At 45.5% G+C, this 23,065-nt stretch overlaps 2 pseudogenes; one reads left to right on the top strand and one right to left on the bottom strand.

The window, feature by feature from the left end:
- Positions 1–341: 341 nt before the first annotated feature.
- LOC123110615 (ATP-dependent RNA helicase DEAH12, chloroplastic-like) lies at positions 342–8,624 on the top strand (annotated as a pseudogene).
- A 1,387-nt stretch (positions 8,625–10,011) lies between these two features.
- LOC123115776 (AAA-ATPase ASD, mitochondrial-like) lies at positions 10,012–11,588 on the bottom strand (annotated as a pseudogene).
- Between the last annotated feature and the right edge of the window lie 11,477 nt (positions 11,589–23,065).

Consider the following 23,065-nt stretch of genomic DNA (forward strand, 5'->3'; position numbering starts at 1 on the left):
ATAACCATTGTCTCCCCCACCCCTCCACACCTCGCCACCCCACCCTCGACCAACCGCGACCACCGCCGGTTGTATCGTCATTCCTACCATCTATCTAGCCCTTTTGCGTCCCCATCATCTTCTCCGTCGCCTAGAACCTCCCACCCTTCAACCCTAACCCTTTGCACCGTGAAGTTTCATCCTCATCTTCATCGCCACCACCAGCCGCGTGGCTCCACTCTGCCTTGTTGCCCTCTTTGGGTCGAATCCCACGCGTCACGGACGAATCGCACGGTCTAGAAACAACTGCCGTTTGGTGAACTGGTACTGGACTGCGCTTTTTGGCAAAGCAGATAAAAAAGTGAAGTCTGAGGTGCCTGACAAACATTCCGTCCGATTCCGACCACCGACCAAAACCTTCGCAAACCCCTCCGCTGCCGCCATGCCTCGATCTCACGCCGACCGCCCCTTCCGCCCGCCGGATCGGGGTTCGCTGCCGCCGTACCGCCCACAGCAGCACCGCCAGTCGCATCCCCAGTCCGCCGCGATCCTCCTCCTTCGCGCGGGCCCCGATTTCTCCTCCCCGCCCGCCACGGAGGTCGACGCGCTCGTCGCCGGCCTCCGCCCCGACAGCCTCTCCGTCTTCTCCTCCGGCCGCCACGCCGCTCGCCTCCTCTTCCGCTCCCTCCCTGCCGCCGCGGTTGCCGCGCGTGACCTCTGGTCGCTCCGCCTCGAGGGTCGCCACCTCCTCACCCCGTACCTCCCCGACGCCGCCCTCGCCGCGAAGGCATTCCCCCTAATCTCCTCGCTCTTCGCCTCCCACGCCTCCCGCCTCCTCGACCTCGTTTCCCGTTTAGCCGCCCGCTCATCTCAACTCGCAGCCTCCGTCCAGTCTGTCAAGCACCGCCTGCGCGTCCGCCGCAGTAACCTCCGCGACTTCGATCAGCTCAATCTCCAGAGGAAAACGCTGGAGGCTGACAAGGATATGTTAGACGCTAAAATTGCCGAGTATAAAGCAGCAATGACGTCGATACGTCGTGCGATGCTAAGTGGGACGGATGAAGAGGAGGAGGTGGACGAGGAGGAGGAGGGGGTTGATCTGTTTGGGATTGTGGAAGGTGATGATGTGGATTTTGCGAGGGTGCACACCATGATGCTGCGCGAGTGCAGACGCTCAACGAGGGACTACCAATCTATGCATACCGTAGAAAAATTCTCAATCACATATTCGCTAACCAGGCGAGTTTTACGAGTTCTTTGCAGTTATATTTGTGATGTTTGCAAATCTACAATGCAGTGTGAGCCAGACTTTTATGCTTAGAAGTTAGAACCATAGTGGAAAAGCAGTGTATGGAGTTCTGTTGTGTACTCCCTCCGTTCCTAAATATAAGTCTTTTTAGAGATTCCAATATGGACAACATACAGACCAAAATGAGTGAATCTACACTCTAAAATATGTCTATATATATCTGTATGTAGTCCATATAGAAATATCTAAAAAGACTTATATTTAGGAATGGAGGGAGTATATATAATAATTTTGCAATGTGCTGAGTTTTAACTTTGCTTATGTAGGTTAAGTTAGTCTGAGTTATCTCTTGTGATTTTAAATATCGGTATGTATTGGCAGAATATTCTTGCTCTAGCTTTTCCAATGGAACTGCACCTAATGATCTTCATTACAAGGTTATGAGGTGCATTTTTGCCATTGAGGTACCAACATTTTGATCATGTAGTCAGGTCTAATATTCAGTAGTCAGCGTTGCGCTTTACCCACAATTTCCCCCCCATCTGGTTTGACTTGTTTATTATTTTTCTAAATCATGAATAATGACATAAAATTTGTGTTTTAAGTTATGGATCTTTGTTTTCTACAGGTTATAATCTTAATTGGGGAAACTGGTTCTGGGAAAAGCACACAATTGGTTCAGTATCTTGCCGACTCAGGTCTTGCTGCCAACAGTTCAATTGTCTGTACCCAACCTCGAAAAATTGCTGCTATAACGTTGGCACGTAGAGTAGATGAAGAAAGCAATGGCTGCTATGCAGACAATTTTGTGTCGTCATGTCCAACCTTTTCCGGTTCTCGGGGCTTCAGTTCGAAGATCATATTTGGCACAGATAGTTATCTTTTACATCACTGCATGAATGATATGGGCCTGGATGGCGTTTCATACATTATTGTTGATGAAGCTCATGAAAGAAGCTTGAACACCGATCTTCTCTTAGCTTTGGTAAAGAAGAAGCTGCTTGATAGGGTGGATTTGCGACTCATTATAATGTCTGCCACTGCTGATGCTAATAGACTAGCTGAATACTTTTATGGCTGTCAAACATTCCATGTTAAAGGGCGAAATTTTCCTATTGAAATTAAATATATCCCAGATGTATCAGTGGATGCTTCCTTCAATACTGTACCGAACTCTCTGAATGATGCTTTTGCTACTGCTGCTTATGTCAATGATGTTGTAAGGGTGGTAAGTGTGATTCACAAGAATGAAGAAGAGGGTGCCATACTTGCTTTTTTGACATCTCAACTGGAAGTTGAGTGGGCCTGTGAAAACTTCAGCGATGCAAGTGCTGTGGTACTTCCTATGCATGGAAAGCTTTCCCATGTAGAACAGAGTCGTGTTTTCAACAGCTATCCCGGTAAGAGAAAGGTTATCTTCTGCACGAATATGGCTGAAACATCACTGACCATCAAAGAAGTGAAGTATGTTGTTGATCCTGGACTGGCCAAGGAGAGCAGATTTGTGCCTAGCAGTGGTCTCAATGTGCTGAAAGTAAATTGGATTTCCCAAAGTTCCGCTAGTCAACGTGCTGGCCGGGCTGGTCGAACAGGAGCAGGGAAGTGTTACAGGCTTTACTCTGAATCTCACTTCAGAATGATGGAAGTGCATCAAGAACCTGAAATCCGGAAAGTTCATCTTGGCACTGCTGTTCTGAGAATACTTGCTTTGGGTGTTAGGGATGCACAGAATTTTGAGTTTGTTGATGCCCCAAATCCAGACGCAATCAATATGGCTTTGAAGAACCTTGAACAATTGGGTGCTGTCAAATGTAAATGTAATTTGTTTGAGCTGACTGATACTGGACGCTACCTGGTCAAATTGGGAATTGAGCCAAGGCTTGGTAAAATTATGCTTGATTGCTTTGATTCTGGTTTGAGAAGGGAAGGTGTAATTCTAGCTGCTGTTATGGCAAATTCTAGCAGCATATTTTGTAGAGTGGGCACTAATGAGGAGAAACATAAAGCTGACCTTCAGAAGGTCCGATTGTGTCACCAAGATGGAGATCTCTTCACTTTACTCGCTGTTTATAAAAAGTGGGAGGATGGGCATGGAAACAGGAATATGTGGTGCTGGCAGAACAGCATCAACGCCAAGACCATGAGGAGGTGCCAGGAAACTATATCAGAGCTTGAAAATTGTCTAAAGCATGAACTCAACATTATTGTCCCAAGTTATTGGTGTTGGAATCCTGAGATTTCCTCTATGCATGATAAGCTGCTAAAGAGAATTATTCTATCATCTCTTACAGGCAATCTTGCTATGTTTTTAGGACATGAAAAGTTTGGTTACCAGGTGATTTCGACAGATCAGGCTGTGAACCTTCATCCCTCATGCTCATTGCTCAATTATGGCAGCAAGCCAGAGTGGGTGGTGTTTACAGAAATCTTATCAATCCCAAATCAGTATTTGGTATGTGTAACTGCTGTTGATCATGATGCGTTGTATGCAGTTCATTCCATGTCCTTCATTCATCAACTGGAGAAACATAAACTGCAGATAAAAGTGATTAGTGGGCTTGGTAATAATTTGCTGCGAAGATTTTGTGGCAAATATGGCCAAAATCAACACAGGATTATCTCACATCTCAAGGAAGAATGCAGGGATGACCGAATAACAGTCGAAATTAACTTCAAAAACAATGAAGTTGTGTTATTTGCTACAAGGCAGGACATAGAAAAGGTCTTTTGTATTGTTAACGGTGCTTTGGAGTGTGAAGCTAAGATGTTGAGGAATGAGTGCCTCGAGAGAAGATTATTTCCTGGGAGGCCTGGCAGTTCTCCTCTTGCATTGTTTGGCTCAGGTGCTGAAATCAAGCATTTGGAACTTGGGAAGAGGTATCTAACAGTAGAGGTTCTCCATCAAAATGCCCATGGTATCAATGACAAGGAGCTTATTTTTTTGGTGGGCAGTCTGACCTCTGGTGTCGCTAATTTTCATAAATCAGCTGGGAACTTTCGGATAGCCTCAGATGAAACTAAATGGGGGAAGTTTACATTCCTCAAACCTGAAGATGCTGAAGACGCTGTGTTAAAATTGAACGGAATAGAATTTCATGGTTCCTCATTAAAAGTGGTTCCAGTATGTTCTTCTGATAATCGAGGATTACCATTTCCTGCAGTAAGAGCTAGACTATCATGGCCATGTAACCCAAGCAGGGGGCATGCATTTGGGACCCGTTTGCTCAGGCTCAGGGAAGCACCCATAGTTGGCCCTTCTGTTTCTGCATGTGAAGAAGCGCTGATTAGAGAAATTTCTTCGTTCATGCCAAACAAGATTCCTGGACAAAATTTCCGTGTTGAAGTCTTCCCTCCAGAGGAAAACAATTCAATGATGAGAGCAACTATAACTTTTGATGGAAGTCTTCATCGAGAGGCTGCAAGAGCGCTGGACCATCTTGAAGGAAGCTTTCTTCCTTGTTGTCAACCTTGGCAGATGATACGGTGCAAGCATGTATTTCATAGTACTCTGTCCTGCCCACTACATGTTTACAATGTTATCAGCCAGGAAGTTAATTCTCTGCTTGAGAGCTTCCGAAGCCAGAAAGGTGTGCTTGCATTCCTCATTTCCTGCCTGCTTAAATTTCTTTGCTGTTCTATTGTTTGAATCATGTGTTTTCTTTGCTTTTTTTTTTAAAATGGAACACATAGATTCCATTAAATTTGGCACACGGCTAAATTTCTGGCCACCACACCCCAAACATCACCATGAAAATGGTCCGTCCAAATTACACGATCATCTAGACCCTGATCACACCCCAAGGCTGTAAAAAGATGTGAAGTCGTTACTTTTATGATGAATAAATTCTGTACAGTACACATCAAACGAGAGCAGTAACATACTCGTTAAGGTCTTTTACTAGAGCACCAGATGTTGACAAATCATAATGAGTGTTAGACAAAGCTTGTTTAAGCTCTAGGCAGTCGGTCTCCAGGACAACTCAGCCCATGCCTAAGGAGGTGACATGATGAACATCATGCTGCATTGCTTGAGCTTCCAAGTCCACATGTGACAGTCTTCCTTCACCGGCAGCAATTAAAGCCCCTGGATGATCCCGGACAGCAAATCCCCTATCACCAGCATGAACAGTTTGACAGATAAGCATCAAAGTTTACCTTTAACCACTCCAGAACAGGTGGTTTTCCGGAGCTCACAAATCTGGGTATATTCACTTTCACATTCTGGTGGTGTTCTAAGGATTCAGTAATGCATGTTGCAAATCTCAATTGGAAGTCAGAGACTGGTTCGACAGTGTCTTCTGTGTTACCTTATTGTGGTCAGACCACTAAATACGTGAAAGTGGCAAGCTTCATAACCGCACTGCCTCTTTTCCAAAATAAATTTAACAGTTTCTTTAGCTGAGATGCACTTCAAGAGATTCAGCTTTTCTTCTTCGAGGAGCACCACATGCCAACACATTTTCACAGTTTTTTTTTTCCAATTTAAGAGGTAGTCACCATCTTCATTTTGTCATCTCCATAAGGGATTGCGCATATCGCCTCTCCTTCGAATATTCATTTGCGTTGCTAGTCTCCAAATAAAATGGTTAACTTTACTTGGGCACAGCAAACTCAAATTTCTCTTCCAGACATGATTATAAGACTTATCTGCACTATTTGAGCTTCCACAACTGCTGGCACCTTGCAAATCATGTTGCTTCATGTAAAATTAGTATGCTGATTCCGCCTCCTTTAAATGAACTCCCTCTACTATGTTTCCATGGACCAATGTTAAACGTGAGAATTGACAGAAATAATTAAAAGTAAAGCCGAAAATAATCCTAGTCTTTTTTTGCTTTACCAAATCTGACCCTTCCACTCAGCGCCAGTCTCCTTGGTGTTGAACTTGGCTATGTCAAGGCCATACACTTTGGTATTTGAAAAAACTTAGCACTTTTGTGGAACAAACACGTTCAACGCCATACACCCCGGGGTTGAGCTGTTTGTGTTCAACGCCAGAGTGCATGGCGCTGAACTGCGCTACCTTCGTCGTTGTCATTTTTGCCTGCCTCAAGCCATCCACCACATGTGATTTTCCCGGTAGCACAAGGTGAAATAGCAAAGTAGGCATCAGTGATTGCCATCTTGGAGCAGAAGCTTGCAAATAAGTTAAACCTGTACGTGCATGAATAAAAAAAGAGAAAAAAAGAGAGTAAAGGATGAACGCTGCTACTGGGTATGGAAGAATCTTTCTAGGCCAAGCACTGCAGCTCGTTATATAACAAGCCAACACTCACTTTTTTAATTCACCCGTGGGTCAAAGAAAGGAGGCCACGGTTCAACACCATATATGTTGGCATTGAGCTCTAACAACTCAACGCCAGCTGTTGAGCCTATCATGTGTGTTTGCTCCATAAAAATAAGAAATGATAATGCATCACTAATATGTCATGTTTACAACTCCTCAATTAAATGACCATCTCCCCTTTAGAGGTGAAAACTGGCAGAACTGACCCTTGTTTGTTTTCAGGGGCTAAAAATGGCAAGTAATCTTGATTGGGGGTAGTATGCGTACATACAATATTTTTGGTTTTCCTGTTGGTATGCAACTTTTTTTTTGGTTGTTGTTAAATTCAGGAGTATGTGTTATTTATGCTCAGATGTGATTTATTTTCAAGAATCACCACAAGAGTTTGTTGGTAGATACACTAGTTTACACATGTATGTGTGTGATCACTTGCAAGACTGCAGCCAAGGTACACATCCAAGAATCTGTAACATTGGTAAATAGGGATATCCCCTTCCTCTCCTTGAAAAGTCTAAATCACAAGTGTTATGCTGCTAATCTTATGTAGCTTCGTTTCCGAATTTATATTGTTTGTGTGATTGTTTGAGACTGCAAAAAGCTTAAGCTTATATCTATGGTGAGATTGAAGATGTAACCAGTTTTCCATTTCATGCAGGTGTGGTTTACAATTTCGAAAAGACTGATAATGGTATTTTCCGGTTAAAGCTCACTGCAAATGCCACAAAAACAATAGCTGATTTGAGAAGGCCTCTTGAGATTTTGATGAAAGGCAACACTATAAACCACCCTGACCTGACAATAAGTGCAGTTCAGCTACTTTTGTCCCATGATGGTGTAGCACATTTGAAATCTATTGAACAAGAAACTGGTACTTACATTCTGTACGACAGACAAAGTCTGAATATTAAAGTCTTTGGGCACCAAGATCAGATAGCTACAGCAGAGACAAAATTGGTGCACGCACTTACAGAGCTCCTTGAGAAGATGCCCCTGGAAATTAGTCTTCGTGGCCATAACCTCCCTCCAGACATGATGAAGAAAACAGTAGAGAACTTTGGAGTTGATCTGGAAGGATTTAAGAAAGAAATGCCTGCAGTAAATGTTGAGTTAAATAAACAGCGACATCTACTTAAAGTTTGGGGCAGTAAAGAGGATAAGCGAAGGGTTGAAGGGATGATCTCTGAGCTGATAACCTCTGTTAAACAGAATGCCCTGGTTCAACTTCCGTCTGGGAGTGTTGGAGGAAGTAAGGATAAGGAAAGGGTGGATGACAGTGAGCTGGCGCAGGATGCATGCCCTATTTGCTTGTGTGAGACTGAAGACCCTTTTGAGCTTGAATCATGTGGGCACATATTTTGTCGGGCTTGCTTAGTGGATCAGTGTGAATCTGCCATGAAATCTCATGATGGCTTCCCTGTTTGCTGCCTGAAAACTGGGTGCAAGAAGCCCTTCCTCATAGTTGATTTGAAGCACCTGGTGTCTAATGAGAAGCTGGAGGACCTATTCAGAGCTTCGTTGAGGGCATTTGTTACATCTAGAGCAGGAATGTATCGCTTCTGCTCGACACCTGATTGCCAATCCATCTACCAAGTGGCAGCTCCAGATGCAGAGACCAAGCCTTTTGTCTGCGGGGCTTGCTATGTCGAGATCTGCACCAAGTGCCATGTCGAGTATCATCCTTTCATGTCCTGCGAGGCTTACAAGCAATACAAGGAAGACCCAGACGCGACGCTGCTTGAATGGCGCAGAGGGAAGGTGAATGTGAAGAACTGCCCTTCGTGTGGGTACACGATCGAGAAATCTGAGGGTTGCAACCATGTCGAGTGCAGGTGCGGCAGCCACATTTGCTGGGCATGCTTGGCGAACTTCAGGAGCAGCGAGGAGTGTTATGGCCATCTCAGGTCTGCGCACCAATCCTTTGTGGACATTGTGTAGAACCTGGATGTAGATTTTTGCACATGCTGGCTGAATGATTATATTTGTGTATACAATGTAGGGAGATGATGTTGTTCGTCTGTCTGTATATTAACCTTGTCATAATTGCCTGATGATAACTAGTGCACATCTGTGTTGAAAATATCTTAAACATTTTATCCATGTTTACTTAAATCGTTTGGGGACTTCTGGTTATGGATGACTGAGAGCATTGCTGGCATCTTTGTGGGTGAATCTTTGTTCCCCTAAAATCACTTTATTGGTTCCATGGTTCCCTTTTTGAGTTCATGCTTGTTCAGTTCTTGGCTGATTCGACGAAGTGTGTGCATGAGAGAGATGAAGGTTTGGATAAGGGCACGGTTCCTTCTCCAAACCAGTGAAGCCCTGCGCTCATGGGATCTGGTCAGGTCATCTCGTCAAGCCATGTGTAAATTCAACTTCTGGCAGATTGCTGTCTTTCGTAGAGAAATGAAGAAATGCATATTTATGCAAACCAAGCTTAGTTTCGTTCTGCATTTACAAATACAGAGTGTTGGGATTATGTATTGTAGGAGTACTATTTATACTCTACCTATAGCAACATTACAACAGCCGCTTCATGTGTGAATTAGCAAATGAGAAAAGGAAGCTACATTATTTTATGGGTCGCGCTAACTGTCACACGTGTGGCAGGAAGGGAGACGCACCACATGTCTCTAATGTAAACAGATTGCCATGTCATCGCATGCATGCATGCAGGAATCTTTTTGGATTTTCAGTTTTTAAAATGTTTTATCTCTTAAACGAAAAATCCGATTGAAAATCCGTTTTCACCATTAAATCTCTCGCGATGAGATATTCGAAACTAGATCCCATGTTGATATGTTTTGATGAAATTTTTTTTGATTAAAAGTTGCCATGTCTATTGCATATGAATTGCCATGATGTTTACACTGAAGTTGCCATGATATGTTTCAGCTATTTTCTTCTACATTTAAAAGTAAATTTTGATATTTATAAAACGGGGAATTAAGAAACTAGACTTGCCATGAACCATAAACTAAAATTGTCATGATACATGCACGTAAAATTGCCATGGTTCATACAAAAAATAATTTTCATGGTCAAATTACTGAAGTTGCCATCATCAAAATACTAAAATTGCCATGATCTACAAACTAAAATTGCCACATGGCAACTTTAGTTTAAGCCCTATGGCAACTGCAGTGTAAACATTGTGGCAACTTCTGGCAAAAAAAATTTCGTCGAAACATATCAACATGGGGTCTAGTTTTGAAGATCTCGTTGAGACGGATTTAATGGTGAAAACGGATTTTTAGTTCGCTTTTTTATCTAGGAGATACAACATTTTTAAGCCGAAAACCAAAAAAATTTCTGCTGATGTCATCTATTCATACGTGGCAAAATGAATGGTGATGGAGGCGTGTGGGCGATGTGCAAACGCCCACACGTGTGGGCGTTAACATTTCCGTATTTTATTTCAGTTGAGTGATATATGTCGTATCTGAACCAACACTGCATCTTTTGGTCACGGAGCATGTAGTGAACATGCTCACTCACTCTACTCCTGTATCTTGTCAGCTTGCATGTTGTCTCCAATGGCTTCCTCTGATGTTTTGTCCTTCCCTTCCTCTTTCTCCTTGGCTTTCTTCACTTCAGCCTCCTCTTTCTCCTTGGCTTTCTTCGCTTCAGCCTCCTTGGCCACCTCTTCCTCCTTCGCCTTGGCGACCGTCGCGTCTTCTTTGGCCTGCTTGAGCACCTCGATGAGGCCTGCCAAGCACACATCAGGGTCCCTCTTTTTCTTCTTGGACAAGGGCATCAGGTTCTCTGCCACGTCAGCGGGCGACATGTCGGTCTCCTCAAGCAGCTGCTGAATCTCCCCAAACAGCTCGTGCTCCACCACATCCAGGTAGTTCTTGGCGAGTATCTTGAAGCTCTCAAAGCGGCAGTAAGACATCTCAATGTGCTTGTCCATCCTGCCCCGCCGGATCAGTGCGGGGTCCAGCTTCTCCTTGTAGTTGGTGGTGAAGATGATGATCCGCTCACCGCCGCACGCAGACCACAGCCCGTCGATGAAGTTGAGCAGGCCAGAGAGCGTCACCTTGGTCGCGTCATCCTTCTCTGGCTCGATTGGTACTTGGGTTTGTCGTTTCCATCGGAGTCCTTGTCGCGAGAGGCCTTCTTGTCCTTGCGGCGTTTTCCGGTGAGGTCGGCGGAGCAGTCAATGTCCTCTATGACGATGATGGACTTGCCCGTCGTCTCGATGAAGAGCTTTCGCAACTCGGTGTTGTTGTTGATGGCCGTGAGCTCGAGGTCGTAGACGTCGTAGTCGAGGAAGTTGGCCATGGCGGCTATCATAGTGGACTTGCCGGTGCCGGGCGGGCCGTAAAGGAGGTACCCGCGCTTCCACGCCTTGCCGACCTTAGCGTAGTACTCCTTGCTCTCTTGGAATGCCATGAGGTCGTCGATGACGTCCTCCTTCTGTTTGGGGTCCATGGCAAGGGTGTCGAAGGTCGCCGGGTGCTCGAACGGTACATGGCTCCAGGCGGTCCTGGCCCCGTAAGGGCTCGAGCTGCCGCTGGCTTTGTTGGTGAACAGGAGGCGCTGGCGGTTCTTGATGATGATGGTGCGGCCCTCGCCGAGGACGAAAGGCAGGTAAGAATCGACGACGAGGTCGTGGTGTCGCTTATGGAAGGTGACCCGGTAGAAGCGCTTCTCGTCCTCGCCAGGGTACAAACTGATGACATTGGCATTGGGTCGCTGCTTGGAGGCGTGCCACCAGAGCGTGGCGCCGGAGAAGTCATCGGTGACTCCCTCGTGGTCGTCGATGGAGACCTGGATGTTCTTGCTGTCCTTGCCGAGCTCGGCTTTGAGCCTGCGCGCGCGACGGGCACATGCGTCGCTCAGGTAGGCCTCGACGGCGAGGAAGAGTTCGCTTCGCTTCCAGCGCTGGGCGCCGTTCTCCGAGATGGTGATCTGGAGGTAAGGGTTGAAGTAGGCGGTGAGCTTGGCGGCCAAAGCGGCGAGGTTGAGGCGGAGGGCATCCGGGATGTGGTTCTGCACCATGGACCATAGGAAAATGGTGCTCGCCACAGCCGATCCGAACCATGGCCACCACTCCACCATCGCCACCTCCATGGCTGGACCTCACACTACATGAAATTTCCGTTTCCCCATGTGTTAGGCTATAAGCCGAGAGCTATATTTTGGGTACTCGGCTTATATGCATCTAAGCCGTGTCAAGGCAAAAAAGCACCCGGCAAATGCAAAGGACTCGGCTTATAGCCATCTATAAGCTGAGTGTAGAAAAAAAAGCCCTCGGCTTATAGTGAGCACGCGATATCTACAGGAAAAAGCACTCGGCTTCCAGCTGGCACTCAGCAAAGACATCTGCCACGTGTCTATAACGGAGGTAGCTGACGGTGCCGTCAGAGAGCATCCTATAAGCCGTGTGCCACGGGATAGCACTCGGCTTATACAGTATATAAGCCGTGTTCCCTAAGATAACACTCGGCTTATACAGTACATAATCCGTGTGCCGTATGATAGCACTCGGCTTATATGTTGGCAACCCATGAAATTTATGGAAAATTGGTTTAAAATGATTTTCATTGCATTTATCTTAACTATTTATTGTTATTTATTTCTCACCCAATTTCTCCCGACTAGTTTTATGGGTCTTATTTTTGAAACTCCCAATTTAACGCCGCTTTATGATCACATGCAAAAGTAACTAGTGTACTCTTCTGACCCCCTAGGTTACCCATATTATGATCACATGCAAAAGTCACTACTGAAAATTCATTCTACACCCAGTGCTTGGCTCTTTGCTGGGAGCCAAAACACGGTCGGGCACTCGGCAACCAGAAGTAGGTGGCTGGGCCTGCCTCACCCTCGTCCGCACAAGGCCTACGCATGTCGCAAAGAGATCACATAGGATTTCTCATGCCGCTTCTGGGCATGATTTCATCTGTCACCTTGCAGATCTGCAATTTCTAACGTAGAAACCATAGCAGTGCAATAAATGTCTCAAATATTATAGGCGGGTCCGAAAAATGCAGGGGCCTGGCACGTGTCATTCGAAGGCCTCCTTTGAGAGCATAAGAAGTTCTAGGCCAACCGAGCAACATGACCCGCACTGCCTTCACAAACCCGACACATTCCCTCTCGGTACACAGAGACTACCTCGGAGCTGGTGGTAGTTCACAAGTGGCCTCAGATGAGGCGTATTCAAGATGTGTCGAAACTTCTACCACACCCTAAAGGGCCCATGTGATGACACCATGCCAGCTCCCAAGGATTTCCGGCATCGTATGATTTTTCGACGCTTTAAACGGTTGGATCAGGCATGTCGCGGACATAATACCACCCCGGGTGTAAGGGTGTACCCCTCCCTCGTCCGCATAAGGCATACGCATGTCGCAAAGACATCACATAGTATTTTCCATGCCGCTCCTGGGCAAGCTTTCATATGGCGCCTTGCAGATCTGCAATTTCCAGAAAATATTACATGCGGGTCCAGAAAATGCGAGGGCCTGGCACGTGTCATTCGAAGGCCTCGTTTGAAAGCACGAGAAGTTTTGAGGCCAACAAAGCAACAGGACCGACACTTACTTCACAAACCCGACACATTCCTTCTTGGTACCAAGAGACTACCTCGGAGGTGGTGTAGTTTACAAGTGGCCTCAGATGTGGCATAATCAAAACGTGCCCAAAGTTCTACCACACCCTGCAGGGGCCATGTGATGACACCGTGCCAGCTTCCAAGGATTTCTGGCATTGTATGGTTTTCCAAGGATTTAAACAGTTGGATCAGGCAAGCCGCCGAGGTAATTTCACCCCCCGATGTCCGGGCATTCCCTTCTCTCGTCCGCATAAGGCCTACGCTTGTCGCAAAGACATCACATATGATTTCCCATGACACTTCCGGGCATGGTTTCATGTGGCGCCTTACAGATTATGCCACAGGAGTTGTATAAGCCGAGTACTCCAGGTGCCAGGCACACGGCTTATAGGCATATTTGTAACAGCGGCTGGACATAAGCTGAGTACAGCAGGAGTCGGCACTTGGTTTACATGTTTATATAGAAACCGTGCGGCTCATTTTGGCACTTGGTTTATAGATAAAATGTGTAGCGCTTGTAGGAACTCGGTTTATATATAAACCGTGTGGCTCCAGTAGACACTCGGTTTATACGGACGGTGGCATGTGGCCGTTATCTTTCGGCTGCCGTCATGTTACTTTAGTAAGCTGAGAGCCTTGTATAAACACATGATTTATACATAAACCGAGAGTTTTTGCACTGGCACTCGGCTTATACCTTATAAGCCGATGGAGTGTAAACCGTGTCATGTAAGCCGGGTGTTTTACTCGGCTTATATATAAACTGTGTTTATATCAATATAAGCCGAGTCTATTGGGTACACGGCTTTAAAGTTTTTTCCCGTAGTGTCACCTCTTGATTTTGTGTCTTGGGTTTTTCTTGCTGGAAGGCTGCAGCTCTATCTGCCTCTGCACCGGACGGCACCTGAGTGAGTGAGTGAGTGGTTGTGCGTGTATATAATGCTGGCTGGAGACGTGTGGTGATTCACTTAGGTTAGCCCAGGTCGTCGTTTTTGTCATCATTGGAGCAGATCATCGGGGTAGGTGGAGAGGAGCTGTCGGAGCCGAGAAAAATCGGCGAGTCCATACACACGGAACAAACTCATGAATTCCCTTTTCCCAGTACAGATTGAGACAAGGTGAGTGAATGGTTGGGTCTAGCCAACAGGCCATGTTGGGGTATTTCGTATTGTAGTACTCCATCCATAGTCGCCAGGGATACATATTTTGTTTGAAGAGGAAGCACTGCATCTTTTTATGCAAGCGAGGGATTATAGCTCACTCTGCTCCTGTCACTTCATCACTTGTCAACTTGCTTGCTTGATGTCTCCATTGGCTTCCTGTGATGTCTTGTCCTTCTTTGCTTTCTTCACTAGCAAGCAACCAGCAATCCTTCCACTTTCTTGATGCCGGGCAAGGAGTGAGAATGACTAGGCCATGGTTTATTTTGGGTTGAAGTACTACTACCTTTGTGCAGGTTTTCAGCCCTAACAAAACCCTGCCACTCCCTTCTTCATTTTTCAAATTTCATACAAGACTGATGTTCAGAATACTGCCATTTAGATACCAGACTGATATTTGTAGAATCGAAATTCAGTAAATCCAAGCCCACCTTGATCTCTAAGCCAGGTGGTTGAAAAGGTCAAGAAGGTCAGATCAAATCAAATCCCAAAACTCGTAAAAGAAGGAAAGGGCCTGTGGTGCTCCACGAAAGTAAAAAGGAACTGCGAATTTAGTCTCCTCAAGATCTTAACGGTCTAGTCATAGGCTAGGTTGATCTAATCTGAGAGATCTATGTGGTGTGGTGATTTACTTGACTTGAGTGCTACCGGTAGCCATTGTTGTCGTAGTCGGAGCAGGAGAAGATGCACTTGTAGAAAACGGGCCTTTAGTCTCGGTTTCAGAGGACCTTTAGTCCCGGTTCTGGAACCGGGACTAAAGGGTCGGGACTAAAGCCCAAAACCTTTAGTCCCGGTTAGCTTATGAATCGGGACTAAAGGAGCTTCACGTGGCCGCTGTCTGGAGTTCACCTTTAGTGCCGGTTGATAACATCAACCGGGACTGAAGCAATTTTCATCACTGTGCAAGTATGGACCATTCATTCTAAATCGTCTAACTTCCCGGCTGGTCACCCATTCTCTCACTATCTCAGCCTAAGCATGCTTAACTTCCGAGTTCTATTCCCCCTAGTTTCCAAGTCTGCACTTGTTGTTTTCCTAACAATAGTAAGCTGTCAATCCTATTAACCCTTAAGAGTTGAATTTGAGCACAAAGCACTGTTTGAGTTTGAAACTATTATTCTAAAAAACAATAATTATTTAGTAGCACTAATATTTCTTGAATAATTAGTTTGACCAAAAATTCGAAAATAAATAAATTTGAGGATAACTTTTTTTCCTTTCAGAATTTGAGGATTCTAAACATTTGCAAAACGGCCTACGACAGTCGAAATCGGAACCGGGTTTTTGAGCTAACATTTTGATATATTATATGTTTTTACATCGTATGCAAAAGTTATAGCCGTTTTACTTTTTCATAACACTTTTTTGCAAAATATGTCAAAATTTATGTTTTTTAATTTTCCTAACTAGTAGATGTAGTAACATAACTACATCTCAAAGAATTTTAATTTTTGAAGTTTTTATCAATTTCTTTTGTTTTTTTCCAAACTGAAATGGCGATACGAGAGTGGCAAAAAGAATTACTTTTTAATATAGTAAAACTAATTCTAGCAACTATTATTAAAGGCTAAACAAATATTAATACAAAACAGTAGCAAAATTAATATTAATTAATTATAAAAATTTATCTACTGTTGTCTAATAGAAGCATACTACAACATGTTAAAACCTATAAAAAGAACTAACTAAAAATCTATATCTATACCAATATAAAAAGACCCAAAGGGGAAGATCCAATTAATCTCGGCCATCAAATCATGTTAATCCAATGACCTAGACTACTTCAATGTCGAGCGTTCAACACATTTAGCATGCAGTTAATTTCATGCCAAATATAGTGCTAATCACATAATAACACGCAAATAATATCCTACTTAATATCCTAATGCATTGAATATACATCCAAATTAATGTGCATTGCACATACACATTGACTAGTAATTGAAAACAACAGTTAAATGAGTAAAAAAACTATATAAGCAAAACATTACTGTTTTAATTAAAATCCTAATTTAAATTAATCTAAAAAATAACCAAATAAATCTTACCGTGACAACAATCTAACATGTGACTAGGAGCAAAAAGAATTAAATTTAAAAATATTTATAAACTCAAATTATTCATAATCTAGGGTTTGAAGCAAATTTGAACAAATTCATATTTAAATCATTCAAATTTGAAAACTAATGGCACAAACAGAAACTAGACAAAATTTTGAATCTAATGCAAAAAGAATCACTCAAAAACATCAAATATCCTAGATATAAGCAATTCAAAACAAAAACTAAAAACAAAAAAAAATAGAAAAACAAAAAACAAATTTCAGAACCCCTTTAGTCCCTGTTGGTGGCTCCAACCGGGACTAAAGGTGTACTAAAGCCTCAACCCCTTTAGTCCCGGTTGATGGCTCGAACCGGGACTAAAGGTGTACTAAAGCCTCAACCCCTTTAGTCCCTGTTGGTGGCTCGAACCGGGACTAAAGTCGATGTATACACGAAAAGTGGTGGAGAAGCAAGATGATGGTGGCCACCGCCGACCCGACCTGGAGCTGGCCCTCTTCATGTCGTGTGTGTAGAAGTTCATGCTCTAGCCAATGCAACCAAAAGACCGACCTGATGGAAGAGACTAGGGAGCACATTATACGTTAACACCCCCCTCACGTGTGGCTCCCTCAGGCCTAAACGTGAACCGAAAGTGGGCTGCAATTTTAATTGTGCCAGCTGGGTCTTGAACTCAAGACCTCTTGGCTCCGATACCATGTAGAAGTGCATGCTCTAGCCAATGCAACCAAAAGACTGATATGATGTAAGAGACTAGACAATACATTATACGTCAACAGTGTGCCCTAGGGTGGTCTTACTCTTGTCTCCATGGAAAGTTGTAGCTCGACCTGCATTGGACGCCCGTGTGCTTGCATATATAATATGCCAATGATTTGTGTGATGATCTGCTTAGGTTGAGCCTAAGCACGCGCCGCTGTGCTCGCCCTCGGAGCAGGTGAGGAGGAGTTATCGGAGCTGAGAAGAAGCGGGCGAGCATCGACATCGATCAACCAGTCCACGGAAGTGGAATTACTTAATGCTGAAGGCAACCTCAACTGCAGAGTTGGCTGCCTCCGCTCACTTTGCAGCCAACCAAATTATGATTCCAGTTGCTAATTTGGTCATTGCATCGCTGTCGCTTTTGTAGATGATGGATTGCGTCTCTATCCTATCACTGGCAGCTGAGTATACAATATCCTCATCTATTTTTGATACTAGATGGAAAGTGCGGCTTGCCGCACCCCCGCACCCCTGCCGGGTGCGGACATACCCAACCCGGCGACCATCCAACATAATAGGTCACACTTCAAATTCGATAGATTGACATGATGAAAGGGAAAAGTGCGCAGGTTTACAACATTGTATCAAAAACAAAGAAAAATTGCAGCTCACAATAACTTAGTTACAATGCAGTGACATTATATCCAACTTGGTAGAACATGATTCATATTCGATTCACGGTGTTACACGAATAGCAAAGCACGATGGAAGCACCTACCCAGTCCACTACTGGATACACAATATATATTCCAGAGACTGAAGAAAATATAGACCATTTATTCCATTATTTGAATTTCTCAAAGAAAGATATAGGAGGAACTAAGCACTAATAACAGTAATGGTTTGGTTGATTACATCACTTTGAGCATGTCGTTGAAAATGTCACATGGTATACCAAAATCAAGTCCTAACAATAGCCTAAGGGAACAAAAAGAGCAGGTCAATCCTTATTATGCTAACACCCTATATATAGGGTGTGTCTATTCTGCTAACACCCTTAAGACTCTTATTATGCACACCCAATCCTTATTTTGCACACCCACGAAACAAAAAGAGCAGGTCAACCCCGGCCGAAGCCCACCCGCCCACCCCCACTCCCCATCTCCTCATGCCCACCCACCCACCCCGCCTTCTTCGTCTCTCCCCCTCCCGACCACCCCACCACCTGCGCCGCCGGGCCACCACCTCCAAGCGCGCCGCCCACAACCACCCCTGCCCACCAGAACCACCTACCGACGGTAGATCCGGGCCGGCAACCGCCCCTAGCACACCTCCCGCTGCGGATCCGGGCCGGCAAACCGACCGCTATCCTCCCTTGCCTCTTACCAAAGCACTCCGACGCCCCGCTACCACTGCCTCGGCGCCCATCTGGGCAGCACCAGGCCATTCACCACTGGATCCAGGCCCTCCACCACCCTCCTTCGTCGTTCCCGCGTCGCTCACCCCACCCGCAGGTGCGAGGCGTCGTCGGCGGGCTGTGCAGCTCCTCCGTCGTCAGGCGGGCAGGCGGGCAGATCCTCCAACCCCCGCCGATCTGCTAGGAACCGGCGACCCCATCCTGCCAAGTTCCGTCGCCGCCTCCTTCTTCTGGCTGGCGACGAGGTTAGCCCTCTCCTCTGTCCCCTTCTTCCACCTCACCTCCTCCTCCGGCGGCTGCAGCTGCCTTCCCCTCCTCTTCCACCTCCCCTCCTATGTCCCAAGAAGCACCGCCGACAGCGTCGCGCCGGGCCCCGTACTTTAGCCTGCTGGACTACTCCACTGGGAGGATGCCGCAGTTCGCTAGCGCCGGGCCCGTGGTGCGGTTGCACAGGCGTTGCAGTGCCCGGATCCTCCTGTGACGAGCTGTAGGGCATCTGCTCCCGACAGCGCGTCCACCCTCTGCCCTGACCCCCTCTCTAGTTCTTCTTCTTCCCTGCAGTGCACGAGAAGAGCCCCGACGGTCCCAGATGAGTCCCTCTCTCTGTTTGACTTCATCCGCCATGGAGCAGTGCCCGCAATAGCCTGATTGCAGTTCATTTTGAATTTTTTTTGAAGCTCGCTAAGTTTTGTTTAGCAGGTCGCCGTGAGATCCATGGCGCTAGCCACGTTGTGCCTTCTCTGGCTGCTCCATCTGAGGCCAGGAAGGTCTCTGCCGCCCTGGGAAACAGGGTGTGGCGTGACCCCGGTGATTATACGTGTGGTGGTTCTCTATTTCCCCTACAGAAGAAACTGCGGTGCGAGTTCAGGCATAATCTTGTTGCTTTTTCAGATTTGGCTTGGTCGTAATAGTGCAGTACCCCTGGGTCTGCAGTCCACTGGCAAGACTTGTTGCTGTCGATGCCATCCCCACTGCAGTACAGTGTGCTCATGATGGTTTTGTGTGTATGTGTGTGTTTTGCATGGTAGCCGGTCGGGGAGGGCTATGTTCCTGTATAATGCAAAATAGCATGAAAATGAAGTGCACTGCTGTTGTATCCAAGTTTCAATTCCCCCTCAAAATACATTGGACATGCAAAAAAAAAACGGTGTCGAGAGGTTCACTTTTGTCCAGAGAGAGGCTCAGTTTTATTGTGTGGAGAGGTTCGCTCCACTATACTATGCACTTTTTTAGAGGTTCGCTCCACTGGACTATGCATTTCTTTTGGTCTTAAACAATAACAAAAAGAATCGCGTGCAATCTTATGTGATGACATTGCAGTGCACTTTCCCGTATGATGCAACACACTAACATTGCAGTGCACTTTCACTACCTACCGTTGTGAAGTGCAAAAAAATGACATGTAAACAACAAAAAAATAATGAGGTTCACTTCTTGATACTGTTGCGGTTCACTTATGTTCGAGTGAAGCGTGATTCACTTGCTCGTCTTAAAAAAAAATTATGTTCGACAAGAGAAATCATGAAGTGCGCTTGCTTGTCGGATGAAGTGCGGTTTTTCGTCTAAAGCAGTGCGGTCGGCCGTATGATGTTGTTCATCCCGTAAGTGCAAATTTTTTGTTACGGAAGCGAAAAAAAGTAATGCGGTTCACTTTTTGATAGTGCTGTGGTTCATTTACCCCCGATCTGAAGTGCACTCTACTTTCTCGTCCTTGAAAAAATTACGTTTGAATAAAAGAAACCATGTAGTTCTCCTACCCATCTGATGCAGTGCGTTTTTTCGTCCGATGCAGTGCACTTTTCAGTCGGATGAAGTACCCATGTCGATTTCGGTGTCGCGAAAAACAGAGTATCCGTATTTCGGTAAATTCGAAATTCCTCTTAAACCGTAAAGAATTAGAGAGAGTGTTCTACATGAAAAAGTTGCGCCTTGTCGATATCTTTCCAACGGCGTATCGTTTGAATCATTCTGACCAGCGGTTTGTAAAAATTTCATGAAAAACGGCCGCTGCCTCCCGTCGTCAGCCGCACGATTTTCAAAATTAACTAAAAACCGTAACGAATCTCAAAATTATTCCAACATATGAAAGTTGCGCCTTGTCCATAGCTTTCCAACGGCGTATCATACGCGTCGTTTCGACAAACGGTTCAAAAACTGGAGCTAAAATAGTACTGAAATTTTTTAAAAATTTGAAAAACAGAATTCCGCGATTTAGTAAATTTGAAACTGCTCTTAAACCGTAACGAATTAGAGAAAGATTTATATATGAAAAAGATGCGCCTCGACGATATCTATCCAACGGTGTATCATTTGCTTCATTCCAACAAGCGGTTTAGAAAAAAACGCGAAAGAACGCTCGCTGCCACTCGTCATCCGCCGTACCATTTTCAAAACTGCTCTTAACCCGTGTGGAATCTCGAAGAGTGTTCAACATGTCGAAGTTGCGCCTAATCCATAGCTTTTCAACGGTATATTACACGCCTCATTCCGGTAAGCGATTATAAAATTAGATCGAAAACAGTACCGAAAAAATAACGCGTGCAGTTTTTTCCGACGAGAAGTTCACTCGTGTGAGTACTGCAGCACACTTGGTTCAAAGAATGACGTGCACTTGTGTTCAGCGTGCAGTGCGGAAGTGGTATGCAGAATAGTTATTCTGCTAATATTAGCAGAATAGACCGTCTGTATATACAGGGCTGGACTATTTTGTTACTAGTAACAGAATATTATTCTGTTACCCTCCGGCCCTATAAGGGCGCGACGCGTCCCCGGCCGACCCAGCCCCAAGCCGACCTGCTTCCTATCGTCGAAGGCAGCCGTCGTGGGCGAGCGAGGGAGCCCGCGGCGCCGTGTCCCGCCCGACGGTGAGTTTGCACGACCCACCCCAACCCCCACCCCCGATCCCCACCCACCACTTCCCCGACGCGCCGCCATCAAGCCATCCCGCCGGCCCGACCGCCGCAACCATCGCTCGCCTCGTTCGGCGTCGGAGCCTCCCCGCCAACCTCCCTGCCGTCGGGCGCCCGAGCCTCCCCTCCCACCTCCCCGCCGTTAGGCGCCGGAGCCTCCCCGCGCACCTCCTTGCCACCGGGCGCCGGATCCTCCCCACGCACCTTCCTCCATCTGGTGCTGGAGCTTCCCCGCGCGCCTCCCCGCCGCCTGGTGCCAGAGATTCGCCTGGGCCGTGATCCACGCCTCCTGCCTCCACCCCTTGCCGGACCTCGTCGACGGAGCTCCACCACAAGCACCGTCCTCTCCCCCACAACAATGGCTCTGCCTTCCAAGTTTTTTCCAATACGCCGCCAACGAGACGAAGAAGAAGTCAGATGCAACAAGGTGCAGGTGATGTCTGCTTCCCACACAAATTACTAGCCACACCAAGTTTTTCAGATCTGGGTTTGAATGAAGATAGTTACCACGTTTGTGTCAATTCATTAGTTCATCAGTTCATCTATGCTGCTATGCTCTTCCTACATGTTACACTATTAGGTTCATCAGTACAAATTGTGTGCTGCATCTGTGCTGCATCAGTACATTGCAAATGCTCGCATCAGTTCATTTACACCCCTACCACTTGATGCACAATTAGGATGTCGAGATTATTGTCAGTACCTCTAATATGGTAGCTTCAGTTCAAGTCAAAAAAACTTAAACTTATGCATCAGTCCAAGTAGCTAGTACTAAGGTTCAACTACCACTGAAAGTTGTATGTTGTTATTTCTAAGAGTACATGTCATGTAGTTGCGTCAGTTCGAATGAGTAAAAAAAACTGTTGCTGAAAAAAACATACAATTGTTACACAGTAAGTTCAATGATACATAAACTAGCAGTACTTGTAATGTAGATGGATAAGTTCTAGATGAAAAAATAAGATAAGACTACATGACATGATAAGTTCAATTGTTACACATTCATGTTTATATAAATCCACATTGTTTGAAAGTTCAATTTCAATTTCCAAGCAGTGCACCATATGTTCATGCATCAGTTATAGAGAAGAAAAACAAAAAAACTTTACATCAGTACATCGGTTCTTAACATGTCCATACATCAGTTCGACTGAAACTATGTCAGATTACAAAAGGGGGCAAGTTCAACTTGTACATTACCTTCAGTACATGACATGTTACCCATATCATGTACACGAGAAAATTCAGAAAAGATTAATCCCAAAACTGTTGAATGTCATTGCAGAAAGAAGCAAGGCGGCACACGTAGGGAGGGTTTGATGAGCCAGGAAGATATAAGGCACCGCCTAGTTGGGTAACACCAGAAATAGCACATCGACACTTCAACAATACAGACAGATTTCAAGCTACACCAGAATCATCAGAAGCACAGTCTAGTTCTTCTCTGCAGCAAACATCGATTGCTGGGTATTCAAGCTTTGCCACTGCTGAAGTGCAACAACGTCTGCAATGTCCCCAGAAACAAATATTTTCCTTCCCTAGCACATGCAGAAAGGCAAGGACACCTAGGCTTCCACCAGTTGCTCCATCAACAACAATCATCTGTGCTACAAAAGCGGTTGCGACGGGAAGACCAGGCAAAAGAGACAAGAATGTTCACCACTCTAGCAGGGTGCAGAGTACAAGATATGAGCCATATAGACAGGAGCAACCTCACAACAAATCTGAGGCAAGACGGCGTAC

This window comes from Triticum aestivum, chromosome 5B (genome assembly GCF_018294505.1).
Source record: "Triticum aestivum cultivar Chinese Spring chromosome 5B, IWGSC CS RefSeq v2.1, whole genome shotgun sequence".
NCBI classification, from domain to species: domain Eukaryota; kingdom Viridiplantae; phylum Streptophyta; class Magnoliopsida; order Poales; family Poaceae; genus Triticum; species Triticum aestivum.